We start from the raw sequence: 23,397 nt of genomic DNA on the forward strand, positions 1-23,397 counted from the left end.
TCCCTTATGATTGCCAGGAGCACATATAGAGAAAATGAGATGTTATACATGTTATCAGACATTTTGGCCATGTTACCATATAACCCAGCCAGCTGGCCTTCCAGAGTAATTAATGCTTCTGGCTGTGTGCTAACCAGTTTTGAAAATATGCATTTATTATGCAGACATCATTCAGGGCCATTATAGTCACAAGGAAATCTATCTCAGTTCACAGACCACTAGCCCAAGTAACTGTTAAAAGCTAATAAGAGTGTGTTTTGTCAATTCTGTTGCACACATGAGCACTAAGTCTTTGCACTACAAATCTTTAACACTTTTTTCTAACTCATTACATATTTCTGCAGTGGATTTTTAACTTACTTCTGTTGTGTTTCTAAAGTGAGTCAATTCCACTAACCCATCTCCCATGCAGTGATTTGGGTTGCCTACAGGAGCCTAGCCACGCCAGACACATCCTGCATTGAAGTGATACCCGGGCTGCATCTGGATGTCCCAGGCAAATTCACACCCTTGATAACAATGGCTTAAAACAGGAAAATGCTGACCCATCTTAACTCAAACAGCACAAATGCAGGGCTGTAATTTTCTATGCTACTTAATCTCCTGATACAAAAACCTCTGTTGCTCAAGGGAATTCTTCATCCAGTCCAGAAGAAGAAAATATTCTCTCAAGGATGCAATAAGTTAACAAACCAAATTAGCATGTAGTAAGGTTTTGCAGCTCTTATCATCCATATTAACCTTAGGCTCTCCAAGGCTAACATCTTTAGTTGTGCTGTTTTTTGCTTGCTGTCTCCAGACCACTAACCTTGTTTCTCTATAGGGGAATTGAACGCTCTGTTCTTTGCAAATCTCCCTCAGATTTCTGTTCTTTTTGGTGGAGCTAAGCCTTCGGTTTCCAAGGTCAAATGAGCTAAACCCCTTCTGAGACGAACTTACTTGTGACTGATACAATAAGGGGCTGCTCTTTTTAGCAGTCCCTTGCACGGGCATCATTAAAACAATTCTCCGCCATTTGAAAGGCAACTTTCTCCCCAGGTACGTTCAAGCACCTCAGAAGACGCCATGGAGCAGCAGCGCCACCTGATGGCCCTCCCTGTAGAATTTTCACAGCACAGCTATCCCTCGGTCTTAGCTTTTGCGTCAGAAAATGAAGTCTGCTCAATTTGGGACTTGTTCACCCACATGCAGGTTGAAAGCCGAAATATCTTTAATCTCCTTTCTTTTTAGCCCCCTGCCTAATGAGATGCTTTATCTTTACGGCCTAAATTTTGAGATGAAGGGGGAAATGGGAAAGCCAAAATTGGAAACATACAAAATATTTTCTGTCAATTCCCAATGGCATCTTCTCCAGGCCCCTGGGTGCTCCTGTTCAACCTGATAGTGTTATGGTGGCTGATCAGAGGCCTATGTGCATAGCTGACACCATGGAATGTGGTCAGCTTCTGCCTTCTTATCAGAGTGGGAAAACAATGGTCTAGTAAGTGATTTTTACCTGATGCAGAAAAGTCTGTTACCCCTTAAGTTGCAGGAAAGCTGCCTAATAAATCTAACATCACAACAAAAGTGACTCAAAATAGGAATTGCATGTGACATTATGGACGGCACAGTGATCAAATGGACCAGTTGGTTGGTATTGCCAAGGAGGCCAAGGTCATGAGTCTAACCTCAAGAGCAAGAGGAGAAAAACTCTGTTCCACAGGGACATTTTGGGATGCAAGCTGCCTTCAAGTACCTATGCTATGCTGTCCCATTTAATTCTACCAACTAATCAATAAAGTAGGCATCATTACCTCCATTTACAGACAAGGACACTGGGGTTCCAGAGATGGAGCCCTTGCCCAAGGTAGCAAGCCAATAAGTGATATCTTGAAATCCAGAGCCACATCTGTCTTGGTTCAAACCTTGTGCTCTCAACACCACACATATGCCTTTTGGCCTGGCTTATCTTGAAAGTGGTTCCCCTGGTCAGAGAGGGGCCACAGGAGGAGCAGTGGGGCATTTTTCAAACCCATGTTGAATTACACAGAAACAGTTCCATGGGTCTGCTCCCAGGGGATAAACAGCATCACCTTCATTAATGACAGAAAAAAATCAATAAATATCAGCTTCAGCAAAGGAAGGTACAATGTGCCTTTCTCACACTAAGAATTATGATGTGTTCCAAAACCCTCAGTGAGGACATTATGCCCTACCACCTCTCACTCAGTGAACCACATTATGTGATTCTCATTTCCAGAAAAATAAGGAAAAAATTGTTCTACATCTCTCAAGGATTTGAGGGGAGTTATCCCTTTTGGAAGCTGTAAATCAAGTATTTCTTGCAGACAACAATGTAAACTCATTTGGAAATCAGATTTTCCCTACCACTTCATTGAAACAGCTCTTTCAAGATCACCAAGGATCTCCATATGTCAAATCAGTTCTGTCTCCAAAAACTCAGAGAGAAGAAACAATACTCCTAGATCACAATGGCCCTAGGTTTCCCCTCCCCTGCCTACTGGGGCAGTGAGCAATTTGTGTACCCTCTCTGTTACATTTTAGATATGTTCACAGCTTTCCATATTACAAAAAAATGCATGTACAGTAGTCCCCTCTTATCCACAATGCATATGTTCCAAGTCCCCCAGTGGATGCCTAATACCATACACAGTACTGAACCCTATGTATACTATGATTTTTTCTATACATACATAGGTATAGATACCTATGATAGAGTTTAACTTATAAATTAGGGAAGGTAAAAGATTAACAACAAAAACTAATAATAAATTAGAACAACTATAACAATCTACTGTAATGTAATACACTGTATGTGAATGTGGTCTCGATCTCTCTTCAAAATATCTTCTGGTACTGTACTCACCCTTCTTCTTGTGATGATGTGAGATGATCAAATGTGCACACAATGAGATGAACTCAGGTGAGTGACACAGGCATTTTGGTGCAGCATGAAGATACTACGGGCAGAAGGAGGATCGCCCGCTTCCAGATCACAGTTGACTGTGAGTTAGCTAAAAGCATGGAAAGAGAAGCCATGAATAAGCAGGGACTACTGTATAAATTTTTAAATTGCCTGCTGTAAAGGATGAGGATGAAAGTAAAATTCACCCATAATATCACCACTCTGAGATGACCATTGTTAATATTTTGATGTATTTTCTGTGTGTGTGTGTGTGTGTGTGTGAGTGAAAGATAATATTTTCTCTTTTTCTGTTTTGGATTTTCTATATATATATGGAAAATATATACATGCTCATATGTATATACATATTCATACATTTTCATACATATATATATATTCATATGATACATGTCATTATTGTACATATTAACATGGAGAAAATGTCTTAGTATTAATGGCTACCACAATTCATGTCAAGAAAACGGGACACTTGGAAATAAATCTGTTATGTGCTTGGATAGGAAGTAAGCCCCTTCCTCTTCCTACTCAAACCAAAAACTAAGTGTTAGCTGGCACTAAGGCTTAGAAGAGGAAGGAAAAGTAAAACAGAAGGAAAAATCCAGAAGTTCTGAAGGCAGTTCAGGAGGTAAGCAATAGCAGGAGAAGATGGATAGGGAAAAGATCAGGGCCTCGATGTGCGGGCACAAAGCTACACCGTACACCAAGACCGCAGAACTTTCCCTCAAAGTCTAGTAAACTCATTGGCACTTTCATGAGTTTGGGCATTAATTAGATAAAAAAAATGAGGATTCCACATGGAATAAGACGTCAGTATCATGCAAAGAAAGCAGAACCTGAAGGACTGAAGTCAAGAAAACAAATACTGCTTGAGGTTTAGGAGAAGTTCAGAGGAAGCCTTAAGACTTCCTCAATCTGTGGCACTAGGAAACTCGCAGCAATTTAGTTCAGACCTCAAAAGATAGAGAAACCTAACTAACATCTGAGTTACACATGGCTGAAGTTATTTAATTTTTGCAGGTTTTATGTGCTCTCATCCCCCAGGGTACAGTGGGTGATGGCTACTTCACCACCTGCCTTCACAAGCCTTCCCAGGAGATTTTAAAGACCATCCACCTTGCTCCTCTGTCCTGCATAGAGATCTGACAGCCCTGGCCTAGAATAGGGGCTGCAGTGGGTCTGGGAGAAATGATGGCTGGGCTTGCGCAAAGCAGCAAGGTGTGGGAGAGGGAGAGTTCTTTGCTGAAGTCCTCTGACAGCTGATGTACCTTCAGCTGGAGTTGCTGACAGGGAAAGCTTTCCCAAATGTGGACATACTTATTATGTTACATACAGTAAATAGACGAGTGTCCTATGTGTAGAACTGGGAATCCTTCTATCAGAATCTCAGGAGAGACTCTTTTCCCAAGAGGTAAATAATACCCAGTCTCCTTACATCTCTCCATAGGTGTCAGACAAGTCATTAACAAGTACAGCTGACATTAAGGGTCTAAGGCCTCTTGTAATAATTCAGATGGGAGAGATTAACAGCTTGACTTAGGATATGATATAGAAAAAAGAAAGGAGGTGTATATAAAAGATGTTATGCGGGGCTCCACCATTTTAGAGGAGGAGCCCCATCTAGGACACGCCCACAGCAACAGCAGATATAAACTCCATAGCAACCAGGCAGGTAGCAGAAGCCCTGTCTGCGCACAGCTGCCAAGCATAAACCAATAGAGGTCACTATTCTCCCAGGAGAGGAAGGCCACAAACCAACAAGAAGGAAAGCTCTTCCAGCTGTCACTCGTACCAGCTCTGCAAAGTATCTCTATCACCATGAAAAGGCAAAACTACAGGCAGACAAAGATCACAGAGACAACACCTGAGAAGGAGACAGACCTAACCAGTCCTCCTGAAAAAGAATTCAAAATAAAAATCATGAACATGCTGACAGAGATGCAGAGAAAAATGAAAGAGCAATGGGATGAGATGCAGAGAAAAATGCAAGAGCAATGGGATGAAGTCCGGAGGGAGATCACAGATGTCAGGAAGGAGATCACAGAAGTGAAACAATCCCTGGAAGGATTTATAAGCAGAATGGATAAGATTCAAGAGGCCATTGAAGGAATAGAAACCAGAGAACAGGAACGTATAGAAGCTGACATAGAGAGAGATAAAAGGATCTCCAGGAATGAAACAACACTAAGAGAACTATGTGACCAATCCAAAATGAATAAATTCGTATTACAGGGGTACAAGAAGAAGAAGAAAGAGAAAAAGGGACAGGAAGTCTCTTTGAAGAAATAATTGCTGAAAACTTCCCCAAACTGGGGGAGGAAATAATCGAACAGACCACGGAAATACACAGAACTCCCAACAGAAAGGATCCAAGGAAGACAACACCAAGACACATAATAATTAAAATGGGAAGGATCAAGGACAAGGAAAGAGTTTTAAAGGCAGCTAGAGAGAAAAAGGTCACCTATAAAGGAAAACCCATCAGGCTAACATCACACTTCTCGACAGAAACCCTACAGGCCAGAAGAGAATGGCATGATATATTTAATGCAATGAAACAGAAGGGCCTTGAACCAAGGATACTGTATCCAGCACGACTATCATTTAAATATGATGGCAGGATTAAACAATTCCCAGACATGCAAAAGCTGAGGGAATTTGCTTCCCACAAACCATCTCTACAGGGCATCTTACAGGGACTGCTCTAGATGGGAGCACTCCTAAAAAGAGCACAGAACAAAACATACAACATATGAAGAATGGAGGAGAAGGAATAAGAAGGGAGAGAAGAAAAGAATCTCCAGATAGTGTATATAACAGCTCAATAAGCGAGCTAAGTTAGGCAGTAAGATACTAAAGAAGCTAACCTTGTACCTTTGGTAACCACGAATCTAAAGCCTGCAATGGCAGTAAGTACATATCTCTCCATAGTCACCCTAAATGTAAATGGACTTAATGCACCAATCAAAAGATACAGAGTAATAGAATGGATAAAAAAGCAAGACCCATCTATATGCTGCTTACAAGAAACTCACCTCAAACCCAAAAACAAGCAGAGACTAAAAGTCAAAGGATGGAAAAACATATTTCAGGCAAACAACAGTGAGAAGAAAGCAGGGGTTGCAGTACTAATATGAGACAAAATAGACTTCAAAACAAAGAAAGTAACAAGAGATAAGGAAGGACACTACATAATGATAAAGGGCTCAGTCCAACAAGAGGATATAACCATTCTAAATATATATGTACCCAACACAGGAGCACCAGCATTTGTGAAACAAATACTAACAGAACTAAAGAGGGAAATAGACTGCAATGCATTCATTTTAGGAGACTTCAACACACCACTCACCCCAAAGGATAGATCCACTGGGCAGAAAATAAGTAAGGACACACAGGCATTGAACAACACACTAGAACAGATGGACTTAACAGACATCTATAGAACTCTACATCCAAAAGCAATAGGATATATATTCTTCTCAAGTGCACATGAAACATTCTCCAGAATAGACCACATACTAGCTCACAAAAAGAGCCTCAGTAAATTCCAAAATATTGAAATTCTACCAACCAATTTTTCAGACCACAAAGGTATAAAACTAGAAATAAATTCTACAAAGAAAACAAAAAGGCTCACAAACACATGGAGGCTTAACAACATGCTTCTAAATAATCAATGGATCAATGAACAAATCAAAATAGAGATCAAGGAATATATAGAAACAAATGACAACAACAACACAAAGCCCCAACTTCTGTGGGATGCAGCGAAAGCAGTCTTAAGAGGAAAGTATATAGCAATCCAGGCACACCTGAAGAAGGAAGAACAATCCCAAATGAATAGTCTAACATCACAACTATCGAAACTGGAAAAAGAAGAACAAATGAGGCCTAAAGTCAGCAGAAGGAGGGACATAATAAAGATCAGAGAAGAAATAAACAAAATTGAGAAGAATAAAACAATAGCATAAATCAACGAAACCAAGAGCTGGTTCTTTGAGAAAATAAACAAAATAGATAAGCCTCTAGCCAAACTTATTAAGAGAAAAAGAGAATCAACACAAATCAACATAATCAGAAATGAGAATGGAAAAATCACGACAGACCCCACAGAAATACAAAGAATTATTAAAGACTACTATGAAAACCTACATGCCAACAAGCTGGAAAACCTAGAAGAAATGGACAACTTCCTAGAAAAATACAACCTCCCAAGACTGACCAAGGAAGAGACACAAAAGTTAAACAAACCAATTATGAGCAAAGAAATTGAAACGGTAATCAAAAAACTACCCAAGAACAAAACCCCGGGGCCGGACGGATTTACCTCGGAATTTTATCAGACACACAGAGAAGACATAATTTAAAGAGTTCCAAAAAATAGAAGAGGAGGGAATACTCCCAAACTCATTCTATGAAGCCAACATCACCCTAATACCAAAACCAGGCAAAGACCCCACCAAAAAAGAAAATTACAGACCAATAACCCTGATGAACGTAGATGCAAAAATATTCAAAAAAAATTAGCAAACTGAATTGAAAAATATATCAAAAGGATCATACACCATGACCAAGTGGGATTCATCCCAGGGATGCAAGGATGGTACAACATTCGAAAATCCATCAACATCATCCACCACATCAACAAAAAGAAAGACAAAAACCACATGATCATCTCCATAGATGCTGAAAAAGCATTTGACAAAATTCAACATCCATTCATGATATAAACTCTCAGCAAAATGGGAATAGAGGGCAAGTACCTCAACATAATAAAAGCCACATATGATAAACCCACAGCCAGCATTATACTGAACAGCGAGAAGCTGAAAGCATTTCCTCTGAGATCGGGAACCAGACAGGGATGCCCACTCTCCCCACTGTTATTTAACATAGTACTGGAGGTCCTAGCCACGGCAATCATACAAAACAAAGAAATACAAGGAATCCAGATTGGTAAAGAAGAAGTTAAACTGTCACTATTTGCAGATGATATGATACTGCACATAAAAAACCCTAAAGACTCCACTCCAAAACTACTAGAACTGATATCGGAATACAGCAAAGCTGCAGGATACAAAATTAACGCACAGAAATCTGTAGCTTTCCTATACACTAACAATGAATCAATAGAAAGAGAAATCAGGAAAACAATTCCATTCACAATTGCATCAAATAGAATAAAATACCTAGGAATAAACCTAACCAAAGAAGTGAAAGACTTATACTCTGAAAACTACAAGTCACTCTTAAGAGAAATTAAAGGGGACACTAATAAATGGAAACTCATCCCCTGCTCATGGCTAGGAAGAATAAATATCATCAAAATGGCCATCCTGCCTAAAGCAATATACAGATTTGATGCAATCCTTATCAAATTACCAGCAACATTCTTCAATGAATTGGAACAAATAATTCAAAAATTCATATGGAAACACCAAAGACCCCGAATAGCCGAAGCAATCCTGAGAAAGAAGAATTAAGTAGGGGGGATCTCACTCCCCAACTTCAAGCTCTACTATAAAGCCATAGTAATCAAGACAATTTGGTACTGGCACAAGAACAGAGCCACAGATCAGTGGAACAGATTAGAGAATCCAGAAATTAACCCAAACATATATGGTCAATTAATATTTGATAAAGGAGCCATGGACATACAATGGCAAAATGACAGTCTCTTCAACAGATGGTGCTGGAAAAACTGGACAGCTACATGTAGGAGAATGAAACTGGATCTTTGTCTAACCCCATATACAAAGGTAAACTCAAAATGAATCAAAGACCTGAATGTAAGTCATGAAACCATTAAACTCATGGAAAAAAACATAGGCAAAAACTTCTTAGACATAAACATGAGTGACCTCTTCTTGAACATATCTCCCCGGGCAAGGAAAACAACAGCAAAAATGAGCCAGTGGGACTACATTAAGCTGAAAAGTTTCTGTACAGTGAAGGACACAATCAATAGAACAAAAAGGAACCCTACAGTATGGGAGAATATATTTGTAAATGACAAATCCGATAACGGCTTGACGTCCAGAATATATAAAGAGCTCACACGCTTCAACAAACAAAAAACAAATAATCCAATTAAAAAATGGGCAGAGGAACTGAACAGACAGTTCTCTAAAAAATAAATACAAATGGCCAACAGACACATGAAAAGATGCTCCACATCACTAATTATCAGAGAAATGCAAATTAAAACTACAATGAGGTATCATCTCATACCGGTAAGGATAGCTGCCATCCAAAAGACAAACAACAACAAATGTTGGCGAGGCTGTGGAGAAAGGGGAACCCTCCTACACTGCTGGTGGGAATGTGAATTAGTTCAACCATTGTGGAAAGCAGTATGGAGGTTCATCAAAATGCTCAAAACAGACCTACCATTTGACCCAGGAATTCCACTCCTAGGAATTTACCCTAAGAACGCAGCAATCAAGTTTGAGAAAGACAGATGCACCCCTATGTTTATCGCAGCACTATTTACAATAGCCAAGAATTGGAAGCAACCTAAATGTCCATCGGTAGATGAATGGATAAAGAAGATGTGGTACATATACACAATGGAATACTACTCAGCCAGAAGAAGAGGAAAAATCCTACCATTTGCAGCAACATGGATGGAGCTGGAGAGTATTATGCTCAGTGAAATAAGCCAAGCGGAGAAAGAGAAATACCAAATGATTTCACTCATCTGAGGAGTATAGGAACAAAGGAAAAACTGAAGGAACAAAACAGCAGCGGAATTACAGAACCCAAAAATGGACTAACAGGTACCAAAGGGAAAGGAATTGGGGAGGATGGGTGGGCAGTGGGGGCTAAGAGGGGGAAGAAGAAGGGGGGTATTAAGATTAGCATGCATAGTGGGGGGAGGGAGAAAGGGGAGGGAGGGCTGTACAACACAGAGAGGACAAGTAGTGATTCTACATTTTGCTATGCTGATGGACAGTGACCGTAATGTGGTTTTTAGGGTGGACCTGATATAGGGGAGAGCATAGTAAACATAGTATTCTTCATGTAAGTGTAGATTAAAGATTAAAAAAAAAATCAGTCCCTGTGTGCTGACCTCCAATGAGTTCTACACAGTGGTATAGAGGGCATGTCAAAGTGTGGGCAAAGGGTCTGTTTGTTTCTATGCAGAAGATCAAGGCCTAGCTTGGCTACCCAGAAAATGAACTAAGATAGGATATGAGGAGGAGCTTCCGGCATCAGCACTCTCTGAAGGACTCGTGCCGGGGGATGATCATCAAAAAACCTCCACAGGGATCCGGGCGATGCTACGGTTGTGGCTGCATCCACCCCACCGTCTCCTGGACTTGCCACTGGAATGAGGAGGGAGATGTCTAGGCTGGCATGTGCATACAGTGAGACAACGAATTTAAGTGGATCTCTCCTGTTGTAACTCAACCAGGAGTTGGGAGGGGTGCAAGTTGTAGTGCTCCAAAATCTTACGACTATAGACTATCTATGGTTAAAAGAACATATGGGATGTGAACAGATCCCAGAAATGGGTTGCTTTAATTTGTCTGACTTCTCTCAGACTGTTCAAGTACAATTGGACAATATCCATCATATCATAGATAAATTTTCACAAATGCCTAGCGTGCCTAAATGGTTTTCTTGGCTTCACTGGAGATGGCTGGTAATTATAGATTTGCTTTGTTTATGTCACTGTATTCCTATTATGTTAATATGTGTGCACAAGTTAGTTAGTAGTTTAAAACCTATACATACTTAAGGTACTCTACAAGAAGATATGTCAAAGAAATAATCAATCCTCCCATGTTTTCTTCCGTATGCTACCTCTATAGCTTTTCTTCTTCCTTCCTAATTACAACCCTTAAATAGAATTCGTGCCTCATATCGAATTTACCGAGTATCATAATTCCTCCAGGTGGTAAAGATACCTCGAGATAAGTGCTGGGCATAGAAGCCACAGGGCATAAATCTGCAAAGAAGTAAAAAGCTAACCTTTTCAAACAATATGGCTTCTCTCTCACTTACCAACTTTACATTTCCCTGTATGGCCCCGGAAGATGACTGGTTAGCCAGAGACGGGTAAGATTCCTCAAGGGAGGAACAACCTAAGACAGGCACAGTTGCAGGGGGGCCATCAGGTGAGAAATTGGGGAACAACAGTGGTGAAGCTTAAAACCTCACCCCCCCCTCCCCGTGTTGAGAGAAAGCTTCTGCATCCATGGATGTTTTATTGCCCTTGTCTAGCTCGGATTAGCACATAGTCTATAGGCACAGACCTGATCATCTACAATTGCTCTCTTACAACACTAAACTATGTTTTCTACCTTTATCTTGCATCTACCTACCACTTTTATTTTATTTTTAAAATAAAAATAATAATAATAATAATAATAAAGGGAGAAATGTGGGATCCACATATAAACCAAGTATAAAAATCAAACGAATATTCATATTTCACCTGATTGTTTATAGTTCATAATGCGTGATCAAAACCGAAAGTTTCTGTGATGACTGCCCTTGTACTGTTCACCATGTAAGAACTTATTCACTATGTAAGAATTCATTCACCATGTAAGAACTTGTTCGTTATGCTTCAGAAGATTGGAGACTGAAGAGAACTAGGCTTGAGATGGATTAATGACTGTGCATTGAGCATTGACCCCCCCATACAGAATTTTATTGTTGTTAACAACCATTTGATCAATAAATATGAGAGATGCCCTCTCAAAAAAAATAAATAAAAAGATGTTATGAAGAAAAACATAACTTTGTGAATGGCCGTTTGTAGAATTATCGAAGAATGAGGAAATAGATATGGCTTCATTTTTCCCAGCCTGGGAGTTGAGTATAAGTAACAGAAGTAGTAGAGGAAGAGAGGTGATGGTTTGGATAGATGTAGTAATAAGTTTCTTTTATTATTGTTGAAGTTCCCAGTTAGAAATGGCAGACCAGTGCAAATGGCCAGCAGCCAGATGGAGGTGTGGGACTGGAGCTGAAAAGAACAATCTGGTCCAGACCATAGGTTTGGAAAGCTTCTCCATGGGTCAACTGAAGTCAATAGCATGGGTAAGTCCTCCAGGGGAGGAAGTGCTAAGTCAATATACTCCGCAACTCATTCAGCTTGCTTGAGAATGAATTACTTTTCTCCTTTTCAGAAAGCATTGTTAGCAAAAGGTATGGAGGGGCTTAAGAGAGTTTCATTCCACCATGAAGGCAGTCCAACTTCAATTCATGGATCTCTAAAGCACTTGATTTAGGGATGCAGACACTCTGATCAAAATTGCAGGAGCACCAAAGAAGAAATCTTTCCATTTAAAACCCTGGGCATGCTTTGGATCTTCTACAAAACAAAAACAAAAACAAAGTGCCCTCCAGCAGAAGCTAAAAACGTTTCTTGGTGCCCTTGCTTAGGACCCTAACTTAAAGAAAGTATTTAGAATACTGGAGGAAACTTGTTTTTTAAGCAAATGAACCTTTCCAGAACCCCAGAGTCATCTCTCTTTGACCAACAAAAAAGGAGGTTAGGTAAAAGACACAGCAAAGATGGAAAGTCAAACATATTGGAATGAAGCTGTGGAACTTACTGAGTGTCATGAGGCCTCTGAGAAGTAAATTCAGATTGTTTGCTTTTGGAGTTATGGGAGGAAAATAGCACGTATCTAAAAGCAATAGCATGGACAACACTGTCTAATGGCACCACTGATTCAATAATCATGCATATCAATGTTCTCAATGAATCTAATGAATGAATACGTATTTACAAATGCCCTTTTGAACTTTCTTTTTCCTACAAAAATGGCTGGGTGCCCCTAAATCATTTTACCATTCTATTCCTCTAAATATGGGCCTCCTGAATCAGAATCCTTGGGATGCTTATTAAAAATAGCTACAGTACAAAGTTATGGGGACAGTGTAACTCACTAGGCTCTGTTTCCTAGATGACTATATGTAATCTTAGGTCTAGAAAGATTTTGTAATCCTCCAGTTTTTCAGGGTAACCCTATTATGGGATGAACCCTATCCTTGAAGTTTAATAAATATTCTGTCTGTCAAGTGTATATATATATATATATATATATATATATATATATATATATATATATATATATATATACATACAAACAGGAAACAAAGACACTACATGTAGAAAGTTTCCTAAAAGATGGTGCTAGTGGTGATAATAGTGGTGTGAATATGTGTGTGTTTTCATTGTTATTTTTTAATCCAGTACCTTTATCGTTTTATTTTTATTAAAATTATTGGAAAAGAGCAAAGGAGGATAATTTGAAGTAAGGGACACAGAAAGAACAAAGATGGATGAACAGTTTAATTAAATATACATCAGAATTATACATTATCAAACCTGTATAGAAAAAAAAAACAGTGCAATGGAGTCCTCTTATCCTGGTCCCCACATACATACACTAGGTAGGCCTACAGAGGAATACCTGATTCTATTCATTTCCAAACTTACAAAGCTCAAGGACCTTTTTTTAAATTTTATTTAAACCAAGACTTTTTCCAAATAAGGTGTTGTTCATAAAACTATTACCCTCCTACATCTATGTTCCTAGTGTCAGCAAGCCATACAGGCTGCTATTTTCCACAGCCATCATTGTATTCTGTAATAAAGCACCCTTCCCTTTAGTTAAACTGAACACTAGAAATGCTTTCAAACTAAAGTTTTCAAAGAATCCAGACATTTTTTACCTTTTTTCTTCCTTCCTCCTCTAGACTGAAGCTCATTTTAAGCTTAAAGAACAGTAACTGTTATCCCAGTTCTCCTTCAAGGATTCTGGAAATTATTTTAAAAAACAGTGCTTGATACTTAGAGTAATAATCCATGATGTCTCAGGACACTCATGGATACAGAGCACCTGGGAACCAAGAAAGCCCAGTGACCATGCAGCAAACAGCCAACTGGGTCAGTATTAGAAACTCTAGAGTCTTTCCATCAAAAGACTGCTGGAAAGACTGTATCCAGGATACTTTAGAAAATGATACTGTGTACAGCAGTAACCAGATCTAGAAGTTTGAGTCTTTTAACCCATTGGCAATAATATGGACCCAGCTGTCACAGAGGCTTCATAATCTCTCTCATGCTTTCTTCTGAAATTGACCCTGTGAACTCAAACTAATTTATCAGATCTCTAAGAGTTACTCATGTTGACTTTTTGTATGTATATTTAATTCTGTAACAAAAATTTAGTACCTAATGATGTACCAGGCTCTGTGTTATGCTTTAGGCATTTAAATAAAAGATACATGAATGATGTATCCTCAAGTAACTCACAGGTTAGTAGAAAAACTAGAAATCTTTGTGTCATCCTCCAGTGCTTAGCTCAGGATTATCTCTCAGGAGTCTTCCTTGATCTATACCCTGTGGTAAGCAGAATTCTAAGCTGACCTCCAAGATCCCTGCACAGTGAACTATATATATTGCGTAAGTGCCTTCTCTTGAAAGTGGGTAGGACACATTCATGGACCAAGAATGTGATAGATGTCACTCCTGTGATTAGGTTATATTAGTTGTTGAAGGTGAAGGGATTTTGCAGGTGTAATTAAGGTCCCAAATCAGTTGGCTATTAATTAATCAAAAGAAAGGTTATCTTGGGTGGGCCTGACATAATCAGATGCAACCCCTTAAAAATAAGGGCTAGGACATTTCTGGAGGGAGGTATTCTTTAGCTGGTCTTGAAGAAGTAAGCTACATGTTGTGGGAAGGCCACTAGGCAAGGAACTGTGAGTGGCCTCTAGAAGCTGAGAGCAGCTCCGGGCTGACAACCAGCAAGAAAACAGACCTTAGTCCTACAACCACAAGAAACTAAATTTTGCTAACAAGTACATGAACTTGAAAGAGGACCCTGAGCTCCAGAAAGAAGCACAGCCCATCCAGCATCTTGATTACAGCCTTGGGAGACCCTGAGCACAGGATCTAGCTAAACCATGCTGAGACTTTTGACCCACAAAAACTGTGAAATAATAAATGTGTGTTGTCTGTTGTCTTAAGCCACTAAGTTTTTGGTAACTTGTTACACAAAAATTAAAAAATTTAAAAACTAAAGCAATGTCTAATTCTGGTCTAAAAGTATGCCCTGGACAAGACTGAAGATGAAAGAAGGTCATGGTGCAGAAGGCAGTGCATGCAGTGGAGAATATGCTCACTAGCTCTCAGGAGACCTGAATTCTGGTCCTGGCTCTGCACTGATTCAGTGTATGAAATGGGACAAATCATTTTATGCCTCTGGGTTCCCCACCCCCCACCTATGTATTCATACATAAAATGAAGGAGTTGAACTAGATAAAGTCTGGGACCCCTCCAATCTCCAATATCCTTCGAGTCTATGATTCTATGTCCTCCCCATCATGGGTCACCCACCTTCCATTGACAACAAGCTACCAAATGGTAGCTTGCCCTTAGCTGCCCTGAGAAGGAGGCACTCCTGAAGGATGAGCTTTGGGAAGAGTAGAGAGAACCGTGCTGTCTTCCCTCCTCTTCTAAATGTGGTGGTGGCATTAAAAGCAACAACAGAGATACCTCCAAATCTTCAGAATTTAGAAAGACTCATCATAAAACTGCATGAGTCATGAAGACCTCAAAAGAGTCTCTCTCCTATGTATCCGTAGGTCTGTGTGTACCTCTTTTGAAATCAGGAGAAACTGGTCACAACCTTCTTGCAATTGTTACCTTTATGTCTCAAAGTATGTAATAGCTACCATTTACTGAGCACCTGATATTAAAGCACTATCTCAGGTACTTTCCTGTATTACCAGTCAGGGAGGCTTGATACCCTACTGAAAGTCACCCAGTTAGTAAGTGGGGGTGAGAATTCTAAGCCAGGTGCACCTCAGGCTAAAGCTTGGCTTTTCCCTCTGCATGATACTTGTGCTAGTGTCATGGCACTTACGTGCTCTTATCCACTCAATAAACATTACATGCCTTCTCATTCACATATCACACAATAGTGACCATTCATCTTGGTTTGCCAAGGACTGAGAGGATGCTGACCTTTGAGTGAGAAAGGTCTAAAGCTGAGAAAAATCTTAGGCAAACTGGGGTGAGTCAGTCACTCTAGCACCTGTGCTCAGGGCTGTGGATGTGGAACTGGAGCTCAGGGAACATCAGAGATATAAAGTAAAACCTAAATCCAAAGCCTTCTCTGAGAGTCAAACACTTTATTTTCTCTTCTTGGGCACCATCTCAAGGTGAACCTCTCCTTGGGCCCACCTCAAGGAGGGCCACTCATGGGAGGGGCCCTAGTAATCATCTGTCCATGCAATCTCTTAAAAGAACCATGTCTGAGACTCTACATTACAGATCCACCTGTCTGCTGGTAAGTCTCCCAAAACCTGGGTACTAGGTTTCTCAGTCATCTGCAGGCCTGAAGTCATTCGATCTAATATTCTACCTGAAATACAAGAGGGTGTGAAGCTTAACTATTCTCCCTTTAGCCACTGTTGCTCTTTGATCCACCTAATACCTAAATCCCCTGAGAACAATTTAAGACTTTCCAATGAGTTGTTACTATTCTGTTATCGGTCTCTAATCCCAGGCCCATTAAATCTCTTATCGACCTAATAGCAATATATCTACTCTGACATAGGGATCTTAGACTTCTCTTGGGACTTCATGACTCTATATATGCTGGGGACAATAATAGGCAATAAGGCTATTGGCTGAGGAAACACTAAATTTGTATACTCCAAATTGTATACTTAATTTAAACTGTATACTCTTCATCATGTGAAACAGGATCCTGGTTCTCTCTGCTTCTAATTGGAATTGACCATAGGGGTCCAGGGTTAAGATGGGCTGGACTCTAGGGCCTTCAGCCATGGTGAACTATAAGGCCAGCACCTCCCAGTGATCGGGCACATTTCCAGTTTCAGGCACAGCCTCTCCAGGCAGCTGAATCTCTTGACTCCTTTTTACCAGGAGGATGAGCTAAATGTTGACCAGAGCCAAAACCAGGATGTCCCTTTTGGCCTAGAAACCTGAACATTCAAGTGAACTGTATGCTAATTTCCCAGGTGACCCCAGCTAGAGGCTGAGGGTCCATTCTGGAGTGGTTTACACTGAGGTTTAGACTGTGCAAATAAAATGAGATACCTCAGCCAGAGAGGCGCTGCCATGCGCTCTGGGTGATGGACACCTTCTGCCCCAGCTCACGTATGTCAAGAACACCACTTCCTGGCTTTAGCATCTCTAACAAATAGCACGCCTTTTCCTCATCCAAACATTGAATAAATTGAAAAGTAAGACAAAGAAATGGCAGATTGAGGCTCAAAATACTATTTTTATTATCAATAAGGGTTAAATTACTTAGTGAGAGAGCCACAGATGCCAGAAAGTGAAATACAGAATTAGGCAGATTTGCACACCCCTTCCAAAAGAGAATTCATATTCTCTGCACCCAGGATTTGTGGCTTTGTGGCTTTGTGGGGGTGATGTGGAGGAGATGGGAGTTAAGGAAGTAAGGAGAGCTGGGCTGCTTTCATGCTGCTTGTTCTTCCCAAACTTACCGATCAGGTAGTTCACTCCCTTCCCACATCTCCATGAATAAAGGGGCTGAAGAGTGGGCAGGAGTTAGACTGACTTCCCTCCACCTGCAGAAAATATCACATGGGGCAGCTAAGTCCCAGGTAAGAGGTGCTCTTGCTCCAATGAGGCTGGAACACTAAACAGGATTTTTTTTGTGTACCAGAAAGAAAGTTAAAAAGTCAAGCTGAACTGCATGGTAAAAAGTGTTAAGTGCTCAAGAATGAAAAAGGAACAAAGGGCAAGGACTCAGGGCAGGCCTCTAAGAAACTGGGAGGGGCTGCAGGCAGAATGAGAGGAATGAGAATAATGTGCATAGCAAAAAAGCAAGGGATGGTGTTGCTGATGAAAGGAAGAAGCCAACCCAACAGACAAGTGCAGCGTGTAGAGTCCCGCCTCAGGTGAGACGTGGAGGCCGCCACCAGTCTGAGCAGCTAAGGGCCTCAGGTAGGAAGCAAAAGGAAGCCTTAGGGGTTCCTTAGCTGGAAGTCATAGGCTTAAACTAGTCTGAATGCATTTGAAAACCAAAATTCCAACTACTTAAAATGTTTGATTAAATACATAATCATATTTTTTATACTGTGCAGAGTTTTCATATCTGTGCAAATCAAAACTGTGACTCTATGTGTAAAAGGCAAAAAAACTGCTAGGAAAAACACTTGTTACAAAACATTTCTATTTTCCAAGGAAAATTTCAGAGAGGGCAAAGCTTTGCAACATGCTTTAGTGGGCAGCACAAAGCCACCAGTGGTATTTGCTGGGTGCTCCTTGAGGAATATCCCTCTGGCAGATTTTCAGAGTGGCTCTGACAATGACAGGCAGGAGCAGAGAGGGCTGTCTGCTGAGACAATCAAAGATGCTCTCTGACTACAAGGCTCCTGAGAATCCCTCAGGAGATCCCTAAAGTTTGGCCAGAATCTCACAGGAACAGCTAACAGGCAAAATTTTAGAGAAAATTCTGAGGTATCAAGTATTTTTAAAATTTTACCTTCTTTAGTCAATGTTATGGGACCTTTTACAAATTGGAGTAACTCCACCCTCTTCCTCTAGCTGAAGCAATACTGTGAGAGGCATTAGCCCTTGGAAGTCTTGATTACTCCTGTCACCCTGCAGCTATTCCCTCCTCCAATGCCTCTCCCTTCAGGGATGTAGAATATTCCCATCTTTTCTCCATTTCTGCCTTAGCCCTCCTTAACCTCAGAGAGGTCCAACTTCACTCTAGCTTAGATGATGCTTGAATCATTTGCATTTGATACTTTGAACTCTTGATGGATGATGACGAAGGCTTTTTCCCCATGAAAGAATTGGAGCCCCTGGGAAGCTGGAGAGAGGAATGTGTCTGTAAAGAGCTTTCCAGAACCTCAGAGATTCCCCCACGGACAATAAGGTCCTGACCCCACCTCCAGCCTCTATCACTTCCTGTTACGCACATGGCTTTGCAGGCATCTGTTCCTTCCAAATCAATGAGGTTTTGTCACCCAGAAGCTGCTGCTTCTTTCTTCTGCCCTAGGACAGGAATGCCTGCCTCCGATACGGAAACTGCATCCCACCAGAGGTGTAAGACATTTCTGGACCTTTTGCTTTTATCTTCTCCTCACAGTCTGCATGAATGTCTGAGGATACCTCTGCCCTGCAGGGCTGTGCTGAGCGATAGGGCCTCAGCTTTGTCTGTTAGAAGTGAGATCACAGAGGTGGGGAGAGGATGAGGAGGATGTGCTCTTCATACCTACTTCAGGGCCAGTTTCATTCATTTAGTCAATCAACAAATCTAGTACAGCTCTTAGCTAGATGGGGTATAAAACACAATACCCAGCTTTAAGACCTTTGGATACCAGAATTTCAATATTAGGAGGCACCTTGGACACCCTCAGCCCAAATTCCAAACTATAACAGAAATCATCTAACAGGAGTTGGAATAGAAGAAGCCCATTTCCCCCATGAACAGTGCCACCTCTTAGAAATTATTTTTCTACAGTGAACCAAAATATGTCCATGTGTCAGTCTATTTCTAATGTCCAGAGACAAACCCCTATGCTTCATGGAATCCTTCAAATGTTTACACAATTCCTTCTTGACTGTTCTCACAGGGAGCGTCAACACTTGATGGTTAATTCACTCATTCCTTGCTAAGAACTATTTCTGGGCTTTTCCATCCCAGCTGCAATATTGGGCACATGCTCTGGTGTCTAGGGTCCCCTGAGAAATGTGGTGGCCCAGTCTGTAGACAATGCTTCAGAAGCAGGGTATCCCTCCCAGGGCACGGGGGAGCTTATTCTATCACTGAGCCCCTTCTCCCCCTGTGGCCAGGAAAGACGGGGATATAAATGACTAAGAGAGGCAGGGCTGTACAGTGGATCAGTTAACAAGGACTCTGGACTCAGACTGACCAGGGTTCCAATAAAGACTTTGTCAGTTACCAGCTGTGTGATCTTGAACAACTTACAGAACCTCTCTAGACCCAATTGATCATGTGTGAAATGGGGATAACAATGCTTTCCTTATCAGGTTATTATGAAAATTATGAGATATTACATGTAAAAAGCATGATACAAATTAAGAGAATGATTTCAGGGAGCTATTATTGTTGTTAATACTATACAAGTGTCCAAAGGCCAATGTGAACTGGAAGAAAAAGTCTAGATTAATCTTAATGGTTTGCTATTGGTCTTTTCCTTCCATCAGAGTCCCAGCCATCTGGATTTTAAAGCTGTTCTCTCTGTTCCCCTGCTGGTGAGAAAGGAAAATAAGCACCATTCGCTTGGCTTGTTAGATTTATATCCTTGGGAGAGCTCAGTGCCTGCCAGGAATAGGCCTGCTTCTCTGCCAGTTAGAGACTTTGTCTACCCCAGGATTCCAGCTGTGCTTACAGGAGAACTGGGGTCAGACATGATGCAGAGAATAGCAGGACAAAACCTCAGTGTGTCACCACCCGCTGTTCCATATTCACAGCCCTGTGGTAGCCACATGTCCTCTTATATTCATAGATGAGGTCACATCATAGCCTATCCCATTGGTAACAATGGAATTCCCACTTACGCTAGTCTGCAAGCCTCTGCTAAACACACAAATGTCAGAGGTAATACCAGAAATTGTTTCCTGGAATTGGTGGCAGCCACTAAAACAGTGGGAAACATCACAGCTAGATTTCCCCTTGTCCTGAAGAGACCTATTCCCTGAGACTTAAAGCCTTACTGAATTTGGGGCAATATACAAAAGGGCTAATAAACATAAAGAACTCCTGCAGGTCTATCTATCCATCCATCCATCCATCCATCCATCCAGTCACCCTAGCAGGAAATTGCTAGCCTGCATGTCAGTCCCCAGGGAAGAGGTGAGTGCCAGAAGAGAGGTCCTGGGTTGTCTTCACAAGGCCTGATCACCATTTTCCTCTGGGTTTCCTTCTCTCAAATCTGAACATTGTGGAGTTGAAGTGACTGATTCTGGGTCCCTGACAGGCAGCCCTAACTTGTAAACCAGACTCTAATTCTGTGCCAATATATGTTTATTTACCTTTTATTTCCTCATGCCCCCCACCCCAAACTACCACCAATAAATCTCAGCTGTGACCCAGTCTTCGATCTTGCCTGGTTTGTAATGGGAAGGAGCATTCGTGCCACCCACTGGCCTGAGACCTTACAGGAGGCACTGGAGCCCCAGAAGGACCCAGAAGGAGTGGAAGGACCCCAGAGGGTCAAGACTCCGGTTTTGTCTAGAAGTAACAGCCCTGGCGCCTGGTTGCTGCTGCTTTCCTTCCTTGCTCTTAAATTCGTCTGCACCTTTTAGTTTGAGGACGACGGATGACATTTGTCCCTTGAAAACTTTTTGGTTTCTTATGAATAAAGTATTTTGGAGGAAACTTTCATCCCAGAGGGAGAGTGAACCCTGTTTCCTTCCTTTGCCTTGGACCAAACCCCAAGCCTCCCTCCCCACTCCCTGCCTCCCTCTCCATGCTCCCTTCCTCTGCCTCAGGTCAGGCCTCTGCATTTTGCACCTGGTTTTCTTGTCAAGGCTCCTAACGGCATTCTCAGCCTCTGCCCTAGACACAGCGACCCACTGCCCACGCCGTTCCCTGGGCTGGTGCCAGAGTGGTCCGCGTGGACTCCCAGATAAAGTCTGAATGCTTTCTTGAGGTACATGAGGCCCTGTGTGCAAAGCACCAGGAGCTGCTCTCATTTCTTGTATGCATGCTGCTTTCTCTTTCCTGCTGTCAGATTCAGCTTCCCAGAGCTTGCCACTCCACCAACTAAATCTCCACTCCAACTAAAATCTCAGTCCTGATCTAACTAAAAAAGCCTCACCGTGAGCCTCCTCTCTCACTCCTCCGGACTTCCTGGGGCGCGTACCAAGTCTATGGCTTACCTTTGCACAGTGTGATCCAATAGCCTGGCAGGAAATGAAAATCTAGCCATACATGGTCCATGCTCCCTGGCTTCACATTTCCCACAAAAGGTCTACTGCTCAACTCCCTGGCACTCACTCTGGCCTCCTGCCTACCGTTGATCTCGGTGTCATCTGTGATTTTCTCTATCAGATGACAAGGCTTCTTGGGGCAAAGCTAAGAATAAAAAAGGAAAAAGAAAGAGGAGGGGAGAGGAGAAAAGAGGAAAGGAGAGGAAAGAAGGAGAGGAAAGGAGAGAGGTTTTCCTTCAAGGAGACAAAGGAGACCAGGTCCTGTATCTGAAACAGTTCCCACTTGGAAGACCAGTATACACCACCCAGGATCCTGAAGGAATTCCAGGCCCTAGGAGATCAGATGAAGAAGGAGAGCGTCAGGACTGTAAACCAGACAGCCTGGCCACAGTCTTGGTCTCCCATGAGATAGGGATGCTTGCTGATTATTTCCAGTTCCATTTTCCCTAAACCTGAGCAATCAGTATTCCAGTCTCTGATGCTCTGGGCAAGGGTCTTGACTCCAAGGCACCTTCACCCCACTCAGCACTCTCAATTCCTCTCCCACCCTTTCTCCTAAGGTCACTCAGCTGCCTCTAATACCTCTAGGGTGCTTTCTCCTGGGAAAATACACATCTCCACCATCTCATTCTGTCCAAAATACTAGTCAAATTATATCCCGGTACATTAGACTTCTGCCAGTGTCCCCTAAGCCACATTTTTGAATCAGAAAACACAAAAGATGCCAGTCCCTGCTGTGACTATCAGGCTGGCACCAAAGCCTGGCAGAGGGAAGCAGCTGGTGGGCTAGGAGTTGGGGGTTAGCTTGCCTGAGGCCCAATACAGCAAGAGAAATCTTTTTTATTTTCCCTTTTTTTTCTTACTAAACTTCAGTCTCTGTTTTAAAATGAAGGTATTCAACTAGATGATGTTTATTTACCCTACCTGTCTGTTCTCCAAATGGGCACACACATAAAGGGGCAGGGACCAATCTAAGTGAATGTGCACTCAGATGTGTGCATGCTGTGTACTGGCAAAAACCTCCTACACAGGGGACACGGCAGGAGCAGCTCGCAGATGGCAGGCCCTGGGCGCTCTGTAGGTTCTGTGTTGCCCCAGGCATATTTTATGCCCTCAGAAAAACAGTTCTCACCACCCTGGTCCCCCATGCTTCTCTTCACCACCTGTCTGGTGCCTGAGTTCTTACCAAATCCCTCTTCCCAAACGTGCATCAACACAGCCATACCCACTTACACCTACTTGAGTTATCAGTGTTAACCTCTGGGAAACCTTCTCTCACCTCTTCTCCTTCCAGATCCTTCTACCTTAACAACCCTTTCTGGTTGGACTGGGAACCAGCCTTTCTTAGCGAGGTTCCTTAAGGCCTAGTCTTGTCCTGGAGCTGTATTCTTTTGGCTCAGAGATATATCTGACTGTGACCTTCAACTGGGATAACCAAATTTCCAAAAACTTTGTAAGAATCGTCACTTGTATCTACCAGTGATAGCCTTCCATCTCGGCGCATTCTCAAAGTCAAATACTCCAACCTTATTCACAA

The 23,397-nt window shown here is 41.7% G+C and overlaps 1 long non-coding RNA gene across 1 annotated transcript in view; it reads right to left on the reverse strand.

Annotated features, from left to right (window-relative positions):
* The window catches only part of LOC140847674 (uncharacterized), a 173,313-nt gene that overhangs the window by 30,067 nt on the left and 119,849 nt on the right, over positions 1–23,397 (reverse strand). The window contains exon 3 of the long non-coding RNA XR_012127677.1: positions 2,867–3,014. This is a non-coding gene — a long non-coding RNA (uncharacterized lncRNA). The remainder of the gene's footprint in view (positions 1–2,866; positions 3,015–23,397) is intronic.

This window comes from Manis javanica, chromosome 2 (assembly GCF_040802235.1).
Source record: "Manis javanica isolate MJ-LG chromosome 2, MJ_LKY, whole genome shotgun sequence".
Taxonomy (NCBI): domain Eukaryota; kingdom Metazoa; phylum Chordata; class Mammalia; order Pholidota; family Manidae; genus Manis; species Manis javanica.